Below are 16849 nucleotides of genomic sequence, written 5' to 3'. Positions count from 1 at the left end.
ACATGTAGATCATAGTCTAACAAATGCCAGTAATGGTTGTAGTGAACCTACTACATTGAGGTCTCCCATCAAGTTAATTAAAAAAGTATCACCTTCATACTGTGGAAGAGCTTTGCTGTAATAGTTGCTTCTGTATGTATGGAATTGCAAGATCTTAGAGATGAATGAACATCAGAGGTCATATCTTCTCCTCTCATTCAGTGCCATCAGCTTCTCTTTGAATGCTTACAATAATGGGGAATTCACAACTTTGCCTTACAACCAAGTCTATGTTTTTTCATTGTAAAATATATCTTCAAAAGAGTATATGAAAATGTATGTAGATCAATTGAAAAACCACAAAAAATCAAACATGCTAAGTACCCACCATGAGGCAAAGAATAGAAATTGATGTAATACTTTAGAAATCTTCATTGACCATGTTCTATGTTTAGATCACCCTAAATGTTGTAGAAAGTGCTTCCTTGAGCTCCATGTAAGAAGCTCCAATATTTTCCTAGATACTTCTAACCACGACTCCTAGTTCTGGGCACTAGGACTGTGCTATTAAATTTAATGTTTCTTCCATGTGATACCTATCGACTATTTGAAGACAAGTATAATATCAGAGTTGCCAAAAGAAACATCCTCAGTTCTTTCTGTTTTCAAATGTGATTTCCATCACGGAACCCAGTCCTCCACAGACCTGGCCTGACTAGCTAGGTACAGAGTGAAACTGTTCCCTCCTTGAATTGGATGCTTTTTTTTTTTTTAAATAAAGATGGCCTTGGATAGGATCAACTGTTTCAGAGGTCATTATACACTGCCAAGTTGACTGTCAAAAACCCCATGGCTTTCTTACAGGGACTGTCAACCCAGGTCTCTTCTGTTAAGTAGTTTTTATACCTGAATGCCAGACTTTACATTAGTTACATTAATTTTTGTCAATTTATTTTGTTGATTTTGTTCTCTTACTCATTCCAACTTGTCCACATCATCTTGATTTATTAGAATGTATTATTGTATAGTTCATTAATGCACAGACTACTTTGAGCAAGCATGAAAACATCTTCTGAAGAATATATTAAAACACTAATGTTAAACTATTCTAAACACAATCAAATATTTTCTAAATGGCTCAGAAGTCATTGCAGGAGCTTGCAGTGTCTCCTCAGTCATTGTACCTTTGATCTGTGGGATGCCAGTTTGTAGCATAAGTAATGAGATTCCAAATAGCAGAGTGCTTAGTGCACAAAACTCTGCCAGAGAGTTAAAGCCACTGTGGAAAGCAGAGAACATCAAAGCTAGTTATTTTGCTGGCAGTGGGGAGGGGAGTGGGAGTTCACGTACAGTAGTTGGACATCATAAGGAACTAGGAATCTATCATATTTTGGCATCAATCCAGAAGGCGGAACTTCCAGATACATGTACTGCCAGGATATTTTTCTCTCAACAATAGATTATTATAATGGGCTTGGCTAATGTGCTTGCAGTAAATAATGTGTTAAGACCAGGTTTATTGGCACAATTTTTAAAAATCACTGTCATTATATTAACAGGTCTTGATTTTCCAGCAAAAATCTGGGCTGCCAATGCTTTAAGGAAAGAAGAAAAACTCACAACTTATAAGGAAAACACCCTAGCATGCAACTGACTATTAGGAAAGCACCTGAGGCACAGAGAAGAGGTGCTGCAGGAGCACAAACACACACAAGTGCCGTCTTGTCCAGCTTCTCCATTATGCAGATGTTGGGCACAGACCAAGTCCTCTCCTGCCCCTGCATGCCCCTCTGGTCCAGAATACTGCTTGTTTCTCTTAAGTTCTTCGTAGAAAATATTTTGCCTGAGTCTGCCCCTGAAGCCCTGAAAAACTAATTGAACTTGAACGTTTTAATTGAACCTCATTACTTGAACTGCATGAGGGAGGCTTGAGCCCCTTGGGTCTGAAATAGGGTGAGAGGAGACTCACTCTCAGTTACACAGTTTGTCTCATGATGCCAAAATACACTGCCTCTGGGAACCCAGTTACTTGTGGCAACTTTGATTTTTTGCCTCCTGTGCTCCCCTTTTACCCATGTGATTTGCACCTTACCTGTCTGAGTCCTCTCACCTTGATGCAGACGGAGAACCAGGAATTCAATGGAAATCATGAATTTCTCTAACATTGGAGGTGGTTGGTTAGAATTTGAGGAGCCACCACCAAATCAGTCACTTATCCACAACTAATGCTGCTCATTTGTTAGGTGCTTTGTTCTGCCCTATTCTGTAGATCATGGAAGGGCAGATATGTGGGGTTTTGTGGAACAAAAGTGACATACGTTAGAATATAGCAGTGCTTTGTAGGATTTGTGACATCTTGCAGCTCCTCAGAACCAGAATCAACACCACTTTAAGTAGCTCAGTCTTATAGTTATTCATGTATTTTTACTTCTCCACTGAAACTGCTCTCAGCATGACAGAGCACTATGGACAAATTCATCTGGATCACTCTTTATTTGAACAGAAATAGCCTTGTAATATAGATACTTGCTGATCTACCACCTTTGCAAGTACTGGCAGAACAGAATGAATACCTAGTTCTGGAAGACATTTTTCTAGAAACCATAACTCCTTAGATCTGTATAACCACATTATATTTGTTTGCATTTTATTCATTCATCCATTATTAATTTATTCATTCCACAAAAATTTATGCAGCAGCTACTACATGCCATGTACTCTGCCAGACTTTGAGGAGACAAAGCTCACAGAGCTTGATCTACTCTGATTGTAATAACAGTTCCATAGCACTGCTCCCTACAATTATTTAAAGGTGTGAACCACAGACTGTGCAAGCCAAATGTACAAACAAAGTTTAATGTTGTAATCAAATATAACACAAACAGGTTCATCTAGTTCATTAAGTTCTTGTTCGTTCATTCCTTCAGTAGATAGTGGTTGAATGCCTACTATAAGCTGGGCACTGTGCTGATCACTAGGGGTATGCAGCTGATTGGAACGCCAGTCTCTGCTTCAAAGAGCTAATGGGAGACGTGGACATACTCCGTTAAGCAGACAAGTGTGAAAGCTTGGTCTGACATTTGGTAACTTAGTAGTCATTTCTACCCTTTCTTTCTGGTCACCAGAGCCCTGTTCCCTTTATAAAAGTGAAAATGTTTTCTTAGTCTTCCTTATAACTAGGAAAGGGGAAAATTAGCAAATCCTTGTCTATAAGTCTACTGGAATAATTTTTTTTTTTTACCTGAAAACAGTTATTCCCAGAGGGGGACTTCTATCCCAGAATCTTTGAATTATGTACCTCAAATTCATATGTTCAAGTCTTAACTTCCAGTATTCAAAGGTACAGTTTTTAAGGAGGTAATTAGTTTAAAATTGGGCATTAGGGTAAGGCTCAACCCAGCAGAACTTGTAGGACTTGTGTTCTTAAAAGAAGAGGACATTTAGACACCACACACAGAGGAAGGAGCATGTTAAGAGATAGGGAGAAGAGAGCCATCCGCAAGCTAAGAAGTGACTTTGGAAGAAACCAACTCTGTCAACACCTTGATTGTGGACTTCTAGCTTCCAAAATTGTGAGAAAATAAAATTCCTATTGTTTGAGCCACTCAGCCTATGGTACTTTGTTATGGCAGCCCTAGTGTGCTAATATACCTTTCTTGATTTTGAATGTTGTCATCTAAGTTTGGAGCTGCTACAACCATCTTGCAGAAGTGCCAAGAGAATTTCAGAGATGCTAATTTAGAATCCTGACATCAGTAAGTCAACCCTGGAACCATCTAATTCCAGGTTTCTGGGGATGAGACAATAAACCCCTATTGTTTCCGCTGCTCTAGGTGTGGGAGTTCTGTAACAACAACAAGCATCTTAGTTGATACATGCAAGGATAGGATCATTATGATATTGCAGGGACACCAAGAAGAGGTGACAAGATGACAACTAAGCTTGGCTCTTTCAAGGTATGCAGAAGTTAATCAAGTAAATGGTTGGACAAAGTGTGTTTCAGGAAGAGAGAATAATAACAGAGCAGAGGCCACCAGATACGTAGGAGAAGCTTAGTTGTTACAAGCCTTTGGCATTGTAGGAGTCGATTGTGGAGCGGGGAGTGGCAAAACATGAGGCTGTGGAGGGTGAGAGGGATTGGATAGTGGAGTAAGGCTCTATTTCTGCTAAGGAGCTGTGACTTTTTATCTGTTGACTTGGTCAGAGTGATGTAAGTGGAGGATAAATTTAAGGGGTCAAAACTGGAAACAGAGATCCCAATCAGGAATCTGATGAGAGAGAAAGAGAGAGATAGAGAAAGAGAGACAGAGATAGAGATAGAGAGACAGAGCTAGACAGTGAGAGGGGAACAGAATTAAGGCAGTAAATAGAGATGGAGGGGAATGACTGGTGCTAGAAAATTCAAGAGATACACTTGAATGATGCTGCATATCAGCATTACTGTGCCACATGGCAATTAGGTATAAAGAGGTAAATGAATGTAATTTATAAAATGGCTGAGACCAGAAAGCTGAAAGTTATCCTGAATGCCAGACTTTGTCTATTTTTATATTTTTAATAATTTTTTTTTTAAAGTACTATCTACTTCCCTGTCTTCTTCAACACAGTTTACTAAACAGAAACTAATCTTGATGACTCATGGTCACCATTATGAAAAGGGGAGATATCATGGTGGAGAGGAAAGAGCCAAGTCATGGCAGAGAGGACATCATAAGAAAACTCCTGTACTGGACATCATATGATCAGGTTCACTCCCAGCTAATCTCTGTGGTCATGGAAAAGTCACGAATCTTCTCTGTTTTGTTTTCTCCTTGGCTACCTATTTCCCAGGCTTCCTGTGGAGGTGTGATGACATATCGTGGGTAAAGGGCTTCATAAAGCATCAGGCATACAATATTACAGTATTATAATGCCATACAATGAGGCATTATCTTACTTTTTCCAAAGTACAGTGACATACAACACAATGCTCGTCTGCTTTAGAGTCCAATTGTCTTTTGCTGCTAGGGTATTTATCTGCTGTCTCTTTGTTCTCCAGTGCTTCCCTCTCTGAAAAGGTTTTATCTCACCTTGCTTTCCTAGGGCCTTGAGTTGGGAAGCCAGAGGTCAAATCTCTAAACCTCTGAAATGTTTTGTCCAATGTAACCCAGCAAGGCTCCTTGTGGAGGCCTGAAGACCTGGCTTTGGTTCAATATTTGTCAGCTATTTTTGGTGCTCAAAGTCCCTTTTCACTTCTGGATTTGTTGCTGCATTCCACAGAATTGAGGTTGTCAGTGTCACTTAACTTCCAGTTAAGTGGGGAGTAATTACGGTGTTTTCATACTGCCAAATGAACTGTCCGGTTTTCACTCTTCCTGCTTAATTCTCTTCCAATTTCTTTGTAATCAGTTTTCAGTAATAATATATACTGATTTACCCTCACCACTGACCCATACACCATGACATTAAGATAAAAACTTTGATTGTAATTTTTCGACAGAGGAGAGTTCTTATATTCCGTCCTTAAGGATTTAGGGTTCCCGAGTTTCCTCCTCCCCTCCCCTGCCCTCTAAAGGGGTCCTTGACACCATATTGAGGGGCTTCCCCCACTCCAAGTGACTATTAGTGCTTAGACTATAAGGCTCAGGTATAGGGTATGGGTAGGACATTTAAATAGATAGCATAGGGCTAAAAGCCTCATCTTTAGAATTGGGCCACCTGAACTTGGGTGTGTTGCGTAATTCTCATGGGTCTCAGGCTCTTTATCTGTAATATAAGAGAGATAAGAGTAATATTTTTTTTCAAGGAGTCAATGCAATAGTGAATACAGAATCCTTAGCACGGATCCTGGTACAAAGTAGATGATCATATTGTTAGAGAAAACAGTCCTGGGAGGCAGTAAGACTAAGGGACCAGGGTCTATAGAGATAGGAGTTGTTAGAATGTTAGTAGAGGATCCTACAATAAAGTTAGATATTGGGTAAGAGTGGGTTCTAAATCACAGGTTGGATTTTGAGATATTCAGTGAGGGAAACTCCTGGGATCTGACTAAGTCAAGCTAGGTTTGGGGTATGGAGAGTTATCTGGGGGCTTAGGAGTTTACTTCTTTTTCCAGGAAATCAGCCAAATTCAACTTTTACATCAAGAAACTCTCTCTGGCCTTCTTTATCCCAAGTACTCCTATACTGTCTTCTTCTCTTACATATCTTTCCTTCTAAGTTTTCATCAGGTTACCCTGTAGATGAATTGAAGATTCATCTACACACATTCTTTGATATGCCTCCATTGAAAGTTGGGGTTTACTTCCCCTTCTCCTGAATTTTGGCTGGTCTTTGACTATACTGACCAATACAGTATAGCAGAAGTGACACTGTGAGAGGACTGGGCCCAGCCCATAGAAGGACTTGCAGCTTCTACCTTGCTTTCTTGTAACCCTGAGCTGACATCTAAGAAGTCTGCTCTCCCTACAAAAGAAAGCACATACAAAGATTCTGAGACCATATGGAAAGGGAAAAGTACCCAGGTGAGTCCAGACTTTCAGCCATCTAAGGCAAAGTGCAGATGTACTAGTAAGTCATCTTGGGTGGTCCAGCCCAGATGAGATACCAGCTGGACCATTGGGAAACGCCAGTAACTGCTATGTGGAGCAGAAGAATCATCCAGCTGAACCCTATCCAAATTTCTGATTTACAAAATCATGACATATAAGAAACTGATTTTTGGTTCAGGAAGTTAAATTTGGGGGTGGTTTATTATAAAGCAATAGTAACAGAACAAAACAGGAAAAAAATAAGGTTTATTTACCATGTTTTGGGTGGGCACAAGTAAACTTTAGGGCTGCCCGTGATCTCTTCAGAATATTTTGAGATAATTATTGGAATAGGGAATATAGTCAATCATATCACTGATACTGATTCAAAGTTCAAAGTTCAATTTACTTGGGAAAGCAAGTGACTAAAACTCACCTCTTTCCAGCAAAAGTGGACTCTACTGGTCAAATTATTTCATGTGTATATAAAAATTTAGGAAAATGTTGGGTGAGAGGACACCCCGTTTCCTCCAAATGTATACTAGAAAAGGATGGAAGGGACCTAGGCTGAAAGAACTGGAAAGAGGACTGCAAAAGAGTTTCCAGAACTTGTCAGTTTGCTTAGGTCCAGCCCCATTGCCCTTCAACCTTAAGTGAACAAAAGTTTTGCTGAAGGCATCTTGGAGGGGTAGCCATAAAAACCGCCTGAATGTGTCAACACCATCCCCAAGGCTCACAACCCAAAGCAGGGAAATTGAGTCATGAAATTCTTTGCTCAGATCATCCACTGTGTCGGTTAGTGGGGTTGCTGTGCAGTGATGTTTCCTCTAGCCATGTTGCAGAAGACAGAACACATTTAATGACTGATCATCTTTCAGTTCTCAGGAAGCTTGATTCCTAGCAATTCAGCCTCCTTTTCTGAGTGGTTACCTTCCATCACTCTGAGAAGGGGAGAAGGGGCAGGCTGTTTGACAAAGATAGAAACTGAGCACAGAGAAGTGGGTTTGCAAACAGCTCACAGCTGGGAAAGAGACATTCCTCTGATGTGGTGGGGAGACTTTCAAAGGGGTCAGGTGTCTGGCCTCAGGCATTTACATTTAAGATAGGGATAAGGCAGCTGCTTCCTCTAAGTGGGTGGGGGAAGGCAGGAAGCCATGACTAAGCAAGGTCTGAGCAATTGCAATGTGATGCTGCTTCAGAATCAAGGAGATAGGGACTAGAGAAGGCTGCAGACCAAGAAGGCCTCTCAGAGGAGGTGATGAGCATGAGGGAGAAGGGCAAGTGGAGAAAATGTTGTAGGAGCAAGTGTGCTGTGCAGTTTTAGAAGCAGAGGCAAGCAACGTTCATGTTCAAGACAAGATAAGAAATTGCTCTTGCCAAGGAGGCAGGAGAGGTATGATTAGAAAAGTGGAGGGAAAGAAAGGGTAATTAACAAGGGAGGGATGCCTGCACTCTAATTTTTTTTTTTTTTTTTTGCTGTACTAGGGCTTGAACTCAGGGCCTATACCTTGAGCCACTCCACCAGCCCTTTTTTGTGATGGTTTTTTTTTTTTCGAGATAGGGCCTCGCAAACTATTTGCCTGGGCTGGTTTCAAACCATGATTCTCCTGATCTTTGCCTCCTTAGTAGCTAGGATTACAGGTGTGACAGCACCTGGCTGAAGCCTGCACTCTTTGGGCTGTTTCCTTCTCACAATCTCTAGACCTTCTCCTTCCCATAGACAGGCTGGACCTCTACTCTCCAGACCAAATCTTCATCATTTCTAATGTCACCTACATTTCCAACCCCCATTTGCAGGTCCTACCTCAACAATAATCACAGTAGCAATCATAATAAAACATTTGCTGAGCACTTACTATGTACCACGTACTGCATGAAGTTGTTTACATGCATTTTCTTTTTTGACACTCCCTTCCCCTGAAACATTAAGAGGGATCCTGCGCTTTATAGCTGAGAAAAACTGCTCCATTCTGGGAGCAGGTTGAGAGAGATTTGGTGACTACCCAAGATTTGCTCATTACTCCTAAGTGACAGAACTAGGAAGGAGCCTAGGTTTTGGACACCAGGCTGTCTCCACCTTCATTTGGGCTTTGGCATTGTGGAAAGGATCACATGCAGGACCAGCTATATAATATGTGGAGTCCAGTGCAAAATAAAAACACAGGCGCTTTGTTCAAAATTTATTAAGAATTTCAATATGGTGATAGCACATTTGTGTCTGAGTCAGGAACCCTGTAGGTATGTACAGGTGTTGGCCCAGGAAGGAGGGCCTGATCACGAGGGACACTGCAGAAACAGCGAGGGTAAGACATGGGTGCTTAGGTGGGGTCAGTAGCCCTATGTGCCCTCTTTACCCCACCATTTCTCATCTCTTCCCTGCTGGATGATCCCTCAGAGCTCTCACTTAGGGAAGTTAAGGAAGGAGTGAGGGAAAGGCAAGGAATTGAACTGCCAGCGTGGAGGGGAGAGTAATACTGCCTTTGGCTTTGAAGGGCCTTTGAAGGGTCTCCAGCTCCTAGAAAGTCAGGCAGGAGCTGCATTTATATGAATTGGATTCTGCATTTGAGTAACACCATGTTCAGACATGTGACTATAGAATAAGATGTAGACACCATGAATAATCTGGGACCTCCTGGCTCTTCAATGACCTTTACATCTCTATTCAATCAATGAGCACTGACTGTGTGCTAGCATCTGGTAAGTGATTGCGGGGGAGGGGCAGAATAAGTAAAGGGAAAATCAGGTCTTGTTCTTGAGAAATTTTGTACTCTGATGGGAGATGTGAGATTTCTAAACATTAAATAATTAGAAGACAAAGTCAAGTGGTACATAATTACACTGTCAATCAAATATGACCAAGTGTCAAAATAGATGTCATCAATGTTACTTGCTATGTGTTGTCAGGAGGAGAAACCAGGGTTGATTGGAATGAATAAGCATGCAGGAGTTCATGAGACAGTGGAACTTCAGTGGGGCATTGAATAGTGGGTAGGAATAGGATATGGGAGGAGGCAATGCAGCGGTGCTATGTAGAGTGGGTGGGAGTCTCAACAAAACAAGAAGGAAGAACAAGCATGGTGATTGTGTGAGCCTGGGAGGTGGACAGACCGGCTGAGCTGCAGGTGGGTAATGGCAGGGGAGAGTACTCCTCTGGTGAGACAGACTCAAGTTTAAGTCTGGCTCTACAGGGAACTAGCTGCCTGACTTGGGCATTACTTAGCCTTTTTGAGCCTGTTTCCCCATAATATAATAGTAATGCCTGCTGTTCAGGGTTGTTCTAAGGCTTAAATGCATGTAAAGCAAAATCAACAACAGAGAAGCTAGGCATAGCAAAAAAAAAGTTAGCCACTATTACAATTACTTTGAAGGTAAAGTTGCATAGATGTGTAGGATCGGGTTATGAAGCAATGTTTGCATTAAACCCTGGCTCCAATCCTTATTAACTTGTCCAGCTTGGACAATTTACTTAACCTCCCCAAGTCTCAGGTTTTTCATCTGAAAATAGCAATGACAATGTCACCTCCTATGTAGTGGGTTTGCAAGGATTAAATGACACAATATATATAAAACACTTAGGACAGGGCTTGGTTCATAATGAGAGCTAATAAATGTTAGCTACTATTATAGATAAGCCTCCCAAACCATACAAGGGTTTTTATCATTCCCATATTTTTGTTGAGGAAACAAAGGCTCAGTGGTTGAGGAACTTATCCAGGGCCACCCAGCCAGGAACTAGAGAGCCAGAGTTTCATTCCTTCCATGAAGGACAGACAGAAACAGTTCAGCTTGCCTTCCTCAGCCCCAAGTGGGAGTCTGTCTCTCTCATTTCCAAAGCCCTCTGTGCTTCTAGCACAGGACTCTTTACCATCTGACTGATGCTGCAGTGACTCCCTCCAGGGCAAGGCTGGCATCTTACTCATCTTTTGTGAACTAGCCCCTGGAAGGTGTTCTGGAATATTTGTTGTCTTGAAATGCAATGAGGTGATGGGCGTCACAGGGATTTGCTATGAGCCTGTATCTGGTGTGTCACAGACAACTCTGAGCCTCAAATCTGGGTGACCATGGGAATGATGGAACTGGGGACAGAGAATGGGGATCTGGGGGAGGCTTGGGTTTGAGAAGAAAGTTGGGGGAAAGATGTGAAGGTTGGGTTCAGACAAGTTCAATGGAGAAATGGAGTCATTTAATTAGGATTCTGTGCTATGAAAAGCCACCTGTAGTTTTCTATCCCCTTCCTCACGGACAGGTTTGTGATCTGTCAACCCAGGCCCCTGCCCTGGATTTACTCCTAATGGGAGAAACCTGAGACACGCCCAGGAAAGCACAGCCCTTGGAACATTTTGCACAGCCACCTATGAACACCCAACAACAAAAAGAGTGCTGGTTGTTGTTTGAGAATGAAGAGCTCTGGAGTGAGCAGGGTGGGGAGGGTCAGGCCAGATGAGCTTCTTGGAGGAGGAGGTGGCCAGGCTTTGACAAGGAGGGAGCAGGTAGCTCACAAGAGGAAGGGAATAGGGTGGGGACTGTGCACTGTGAGAAGATGAGGCTTGCTACCCTTGGCTGGGATCCTGGGCACGGTCCCCTAATCTATCCATGGGAGGTAGGGAGGCAGAGCTGATCACAGCTGTTGTGAGGGCCCAGAATGAGATCTCTAGGGAAACAGGACAAAAATAACAGTTCTAATGCCCAGGACCGTTCCATAGCTCAGCTGCCTTCGCTGCCTGCGGGGGCTTCACTCTCTACCATGTGGACCCCCCGCCCCCCAATTCCTCCCTGGTTCCTCCATTCTCCTCTTTTCCATAGTGGGGAAGAGAGGATCACCAGCTCCCAGCATGATGGCTGAGTGGGCCTGCCCACCTGTTTCCTCCCTCATCTAGCTTGTCACCGTCCCTTCTTCCTGGGTGGGCAGGCCCCCACACTCTGCTCCTGTCAGACAAATCAGCTCCCCTAATGTCTCCCAGCCTACCTTCCTCTCTCTACTGTCCCCCCTGCCCTCAACTGTCTTCCCTGAGCAGCCGACAATGATAAAATACCAGCAGCACAAGACGTGAAGGCCAGAGGGAGGCCACCTCTTTCTCCCTCTTGGAGTTCTGTTTCCTCTGCTCTGTACTCTGGCATTCCCCAGACCCTCTCACACCTCCCAAGGCCTCCTCCTGAGATGTCACAGCCCCATTCCTTCCCCTGAGCTATCCTCCCCCAGTTCTTTGTCCTTAGCTACAGTTGCCTTCAGGAGGGTCTAGCAGCCTGCCCTGCCAGACCTGGGTTATGTGGATATGTGGGGGTGGGGTAACTCAGCTTCTGGGATTTCCCCAACCTTGAGCCAGCAGGAAGTCTGACTTGGAGAGGGGAAACCTTCTTCTTGGCTGCTGTCCAGCTACTAAGCAAGACCAAAGTTCAGGGGAGGAGCCCGTTTCCCTGGTCAGCTGGGGACTCCCACTGACCTCTACTCCTCAGGATTTGAGGGTTTGAATCTGAGGCTGGAGACCAAGGTCAAGTTCAGGGTAATGAGTGGGGGAGGAGGGAGCTGGAGGGCAGGGGGGCGGTGAGGGAAAGAGAGACTGATCTTTCTTTCTTCCCTACCACCAGGCCTGGCTTTTGCTGTACCTGAGCCCTGTTGTGTGATGGACTGGTGGCTCCCTGGACTATCTCTCCTGAGCAGAGCATGTGTGTCCAGTGGGTGAGGATTGGGCACACAGCTTCTGCATCCTGAGGGTTGATAAGGGGGCTTCAGCAGCCTCCCCTGCCTCATGGGAACCCCAATTGTGGCTTAGAGAAAGGCAAGTTTGTGGGCACAGTCCACACGTGGTTCCATCCTGACACGTCAGGGGCAGAAGGAGGATATCTGGAGCTTGGTCCTCCTCTCTAGTGCCTCAGTTTCCTTTTCCCTGGAGCTGTTGCTATTGAAAGCAATAAACCCTGTTAATGGGGCTGAACAGGAACAGCTTCCGTGTCCAGGACTCCGTTTCCAGTAAAGGCCTCACAGTCAACATTGGCTCTTCTCCTTTCTGAGTCTCTCCTCTGCCCTTACTCCTGGTTGCCCAGTTTCCTGGCACCAAATGAGTCCCTGGGGATCCTCAGCAGTGAACACAACAGGGAAAGAGCAAGAGCCAGAGCAGCCCCAGGGAGAGGACGGGACAGACAACACTGGTGACTGAGCACATTCCCTGCCTGCCACACCCAGCCATCATTTTCCCATCCCTCTGCCTCCTCTGCCCCTCAAAGACCAGGCTGGGGGCCCCTTCCTCCCCCCGCCCCCAAACCCCTGGGCAGAACGAAGAGAGTTAAACTGAGTCAAAGGGGGCAAAGGGGGAGGGGGGAAGACCCGGAGTGGGCTAGAGTGAAGGTCATTACACGGGTGGGATTGGTGAGGGTGGTGGCAGTCAGCCACAGTGCTCCTGAGCCAAGAGCAGGGAGCTTCTGGCGATGGAGGGAGAAGCTGCGCGCGGCGCTATCGCCCCCTGGTGGATAGTGCTGCAGTCTGAACCTCAGGACCTGGGTCTCCAAGCCTGTTTTTGTGGTCACGTGGATTACCTTTTCTGGACTCTGGAGAGATGGTGGAGGAAATGGGGGTGAGGTGTGGGTGGTGGAGTCCAGAAGGAGTAGAGAGAGCATAGCCCTGTCGGGATCCCAGGCAAGGACAACTTTGAGAAGGACTATCCACGATCCTAGTTCTATGTCAGTGCCCCTCCGGAAGTCCCCTTTGCCTTGGGGACCTGTCCATCTCATTTTCTCATCTGCCATCAAGTGTTGGGCTATCATACCGTCTCTGAGGCCTCTTTTGGTCTCTCGAAGTTCTAGGTCAGGGTGGAGCTGATCTGGCTCTGGTTTTCTCTCTGATCTTAGAGCCAACTTTCTCTTTCTGTGCTCACATCTGTTCCAGCAATACCTGCCTCCCATTCCTGGGAATCACCAAGCACAACCTGTCTGAGAGCCTTTACCCCGCTGTTACTTCACCTAGAAAGACATCTGCCTGACCACTCCCTTATCTGCTTCCTTCTTTTCTCCAAGGTCTCTATCTTGATAGACTCTATTCTGACCCCTGACATGAAACTGAAGCCCACCCCAGTGTCCAGGTCCTCATCTCCCTGTCCTGTTCCTTTCCCACAGCCCTGTGACTTTCTATTATATCATCCTTTTCTTCTTTACTATAAGCATTGTGACATGTCTTTATTCTTCTAATAGAAGGAGTGCAGGTGGACAGATCTCTGAGGACATCGAGGGCTCATAGGAAATAAAACATGGCTTGGCTCCTGTCACTCACTTTATCAACAAACAAGACCCAATCAGAACCTACAGCAGAAATTCTCAGCATGATCCATGGAACATGAATTCTGAGAGATATTTCTTAAAAAAGGAGGAGAGGGGAAAGTTCAGATAAATCTGAGGAATGCTACAGCTCGGATTCTTTCTAAGATATTCATAGGCCCTCATCCAGTAAGAACATCAGCTTGAATTCTTTAGTGCAGTATTTCACAACACATGTGATCACAGGATTCCACTCTCTGTCTCTTTTTTTTACACAAAGGCCCTACAGAGTCCTGCTGAAGTTGTGTTCTGAGTCAGCACAGGTAAGGCTTAGCTCTTGGGCAGTCAAGACCTTTGTGGTGTCTTCTAGTCCCTCCAGGCTAGTCTCAAACATGCCCTGTGCTTGTCCATGCTGTGCATTTCCTATCTGTGCATAGTTATGTCCCCACGCCTTCTCCAAACCTCCTTCCTGTCCCTGCTGCAGCTTCTGTTCCCAACTCAGCTTGTGTGTAATGTGTGTACCCGTTGCATTCTTTTTCCACCCCATTCTCCCGGACCTGCTCCCCCAGCAGGTGTGAAGTCAGCTCACCCTGCCTCTCAGGACCTGACTCTGTAGCTGCTCAGCGACACAGGTTAAATGGAGCCAAGCATAGAGGACTTGTATAGCTCTGTGGGCACAGAGAGGGAAGGGACACCAGGTTGTGTGTCAAAATAACACATAGGAAAATATGTAAAAATAAAGGTACAGCTTAATGAACTATTATAAAACAAACCCACTAAAAGCACAGCCATGTTATGGCACGGACATTGCCAGCACCCAAGGCTCTGTGTTCCTTGCAAACCACAAGTGACTCCCTCCCATGAATTTGATGTCTTAGCTTGGTCTGTATTTGGGGTTCACACATCAGCAGTCATGGGTTTGTGTCTCTGGCTTCCTTCACTCGTCACAGGTACCTTTTCCACTTGTTCTGTGTGCAGGTGCCTTACTGTAGACTAAGTAGTTGGGGTTAGAAAGACTGAGTCACAGGGGTCACATGAGATATTATTCATAAGCCCCTAGTACAGCGTCCAGTGTGTGGTGGGCACCTAATACAGGTTTCACTCTTTTTTCTTCCTCTGTGGATATGGGGTAGCTCCATTCCTAGAGTAGGATTTTTCCTGTTCCATCCTAGCACTGATCCACCAGCTCCCAGTATCCTTTGCCACCAGCCTGAAATTCAGATTCTCCATCCTCTGGGCCACCAAGGACAGAGCCCAGTCTGAGGGTTTTATCCTCTCTCCTGTCCACACAGCTCACCTTGGTCCTGTGGACTTCGTAAGGACTTTCTTCAGGAGTGGGAAAATCCAGCCAGGCTTAGTCCACTGTGCTGCCCACCCCCAATTCTTCACTGAGGCACCTTTGCAAGACATTGGCTCCTTCACATTCCTGTAGGAGCCAATCTGCATTTAGTTGGTATTTCAGAGGAAAAAGAATAGTCAGGCTTTTCTGGAGCAATTGAAGAAAGAGAATGAAATCTGGAAAGTGGAACCCAGGTGAGATGTGCAGGGCTGGGAACTGTGGGGGAGGAGCAGGTAGCAGCCTGACTCAAGATGGGCAGAGGAAGGCAGGATGGGGTCTGGAGCAACAGCCATGGTGCCTTACTTCCTTCATGTCTCTTTTATAAGTCACCTTTTGTTCTTAGTGCTCTATTCAGATTCTTGCACTATTTTGCAAGGTGGGTCTTTTTGTGATGGTCATATTGGCATCCCAGTTCACAAGAAGAATTCCTAAAAATTCATATGGGTTTAGGAACAGCTTATCAGGACACGTTGGCAAGAAAAGAGGATTGTGACCCCATATCTCCTATCCCTAGGCAATTTGCTGGACGTAGAGAAAGAGGGCTACATTGAGAGAAGGGACCCTGCTCTGAGATACTTATTCCTACACAACCTGCACAGCCAGGGGACAGGCAGATCACACTCCCCAATTGTCTTCGTTGGAGGTTAGCAGTTTATAAGTTTCCTGGGAGAGCCAGCTGCCCAGCACCAGACACCTGGGGATATGGTGGGTATTTGTAAGTCCTCTGATCTGGAGAACAGAGCTAATGATCTTAGAGGATGTTGTGTGTGGATACAGACTTTCCAAAGAGAGGAACGACTCACAGTGCCATTTTGGGTGGGTTCAGGGAAACCCAGATTGAGCTCCAGGAAAATTGTGTCCAGTTCTGCTCTTGACTCCCAAGGAGGCCTGGGAGAAGCCAAGCATGCTCACTGAGTCAGTGGATGGGTCTGTGAGTTTAGATTTGAGAGAATCCCAGAGCCCCTACCTGGAGTCCCTGTCCAGTCCTGAGCCTGTACCTGGTGTTCCATCTGCAAGTATTCAGTAGGGTTCAGAATAGGTGCTGATGAGGTTAAGTCAGGGCTGGTGGGAGGATCTTCCTCTTAAGGCTCAGGCCAAGCAGAGGTTGGGTTTCTGGGACCTGGATGGAGGGATGGCCCAAGAGCAGAGTTTCAAGCAAACAGCAGCCTGTGACCCTGGACTGGGTATGGTATTCTTCTCAGGAGAAGAGTGAACTGAGAGCTCAGGCTCTTTACTTGCCCTGGAGGAGGAGTTCCTGCTTGTCTGAGGGCTGTGTTTTCCTCTTGTGAGCTTGGTCTCTAGAGGACATTTTTCTCAATTCCACTGCCTTCCAGTCAAAAGTTTTCAGGAATGAAATAATCTCTCTAGCCTGCCAATGTTTATTTGTTACCCCTCACCTAAAGGGCCTGTGGGAGGACATGGGTAGAAGAGACTGTCCTTGGCCTCAGGGGTCCCATTTCCTGTGCAGGCCATAGACTCATCCAGCCTGACCCAGACCCAGAATCTTTGAGGAGGGAGGGGTTGTTCTTGGGCTCTTCCATGTTTTCATTGTGGTGATCTGGCCTTTGACACTGTGCTTCTCTCTCTGTCCCTGAATCCTGGCTGGTCTTAGCCTCAGTGTGCTTGGCATGGCTCTTCCCGCCGTGTGGTGGGCTCTCCCTGTTTCTCCATACCTCCTTGCTGGTGCATCTTTTTTTTTTCTTTCTTTTATTTATATGTGCATACAATGTTTGGGTCATTTCTCCCCCCTTCCCCCCGTCCCCTCCCGAACCCCCCAC

The 16849-nt window shown here is 45.2% G+C and overlaps 1 long non-coding RNA gene across 1 annotated transcript in view; it reads left to right on the top strand.

The window, feature by feature from the left end:
* Window positions 1–3881: 3881 nt before the first annotated feature.
* LOC141414096 (uncharacterized) overlaps window positions 3882–16849 on the top strand; it is a 34387-nt gene continuing 21419 nt past the window's right edge. The window contains exons 1-2 of the long non-coding RNA XR_012439188.1: window positions 3882–3935; window positions 4587–4725. This is a non-coding gene — a long non-coding RNA (uncharacterized lncRNA). The remainder of the gene's footprint in view (window positions 3936–4586; window positions 4726–16849) is intronic.

This window comes from Castor canadensis, chromosome 11 (assembly GCF_047511655.1).
Source record: "Castor canadensis chromosome 11, mCasCan1.hap1v2, whole genome shotgun sequence".
Taxonomy (NCBI): Eukaryota; Metazoa; Chordata; class Mammalia; order Rodentia; family Castoridae; genus Castor; species Castor canadensis.
Note: the sequence above shows the minus strand (reverse complement) of the source record. Positions and strands in the feature narration are given on the sequence as shown.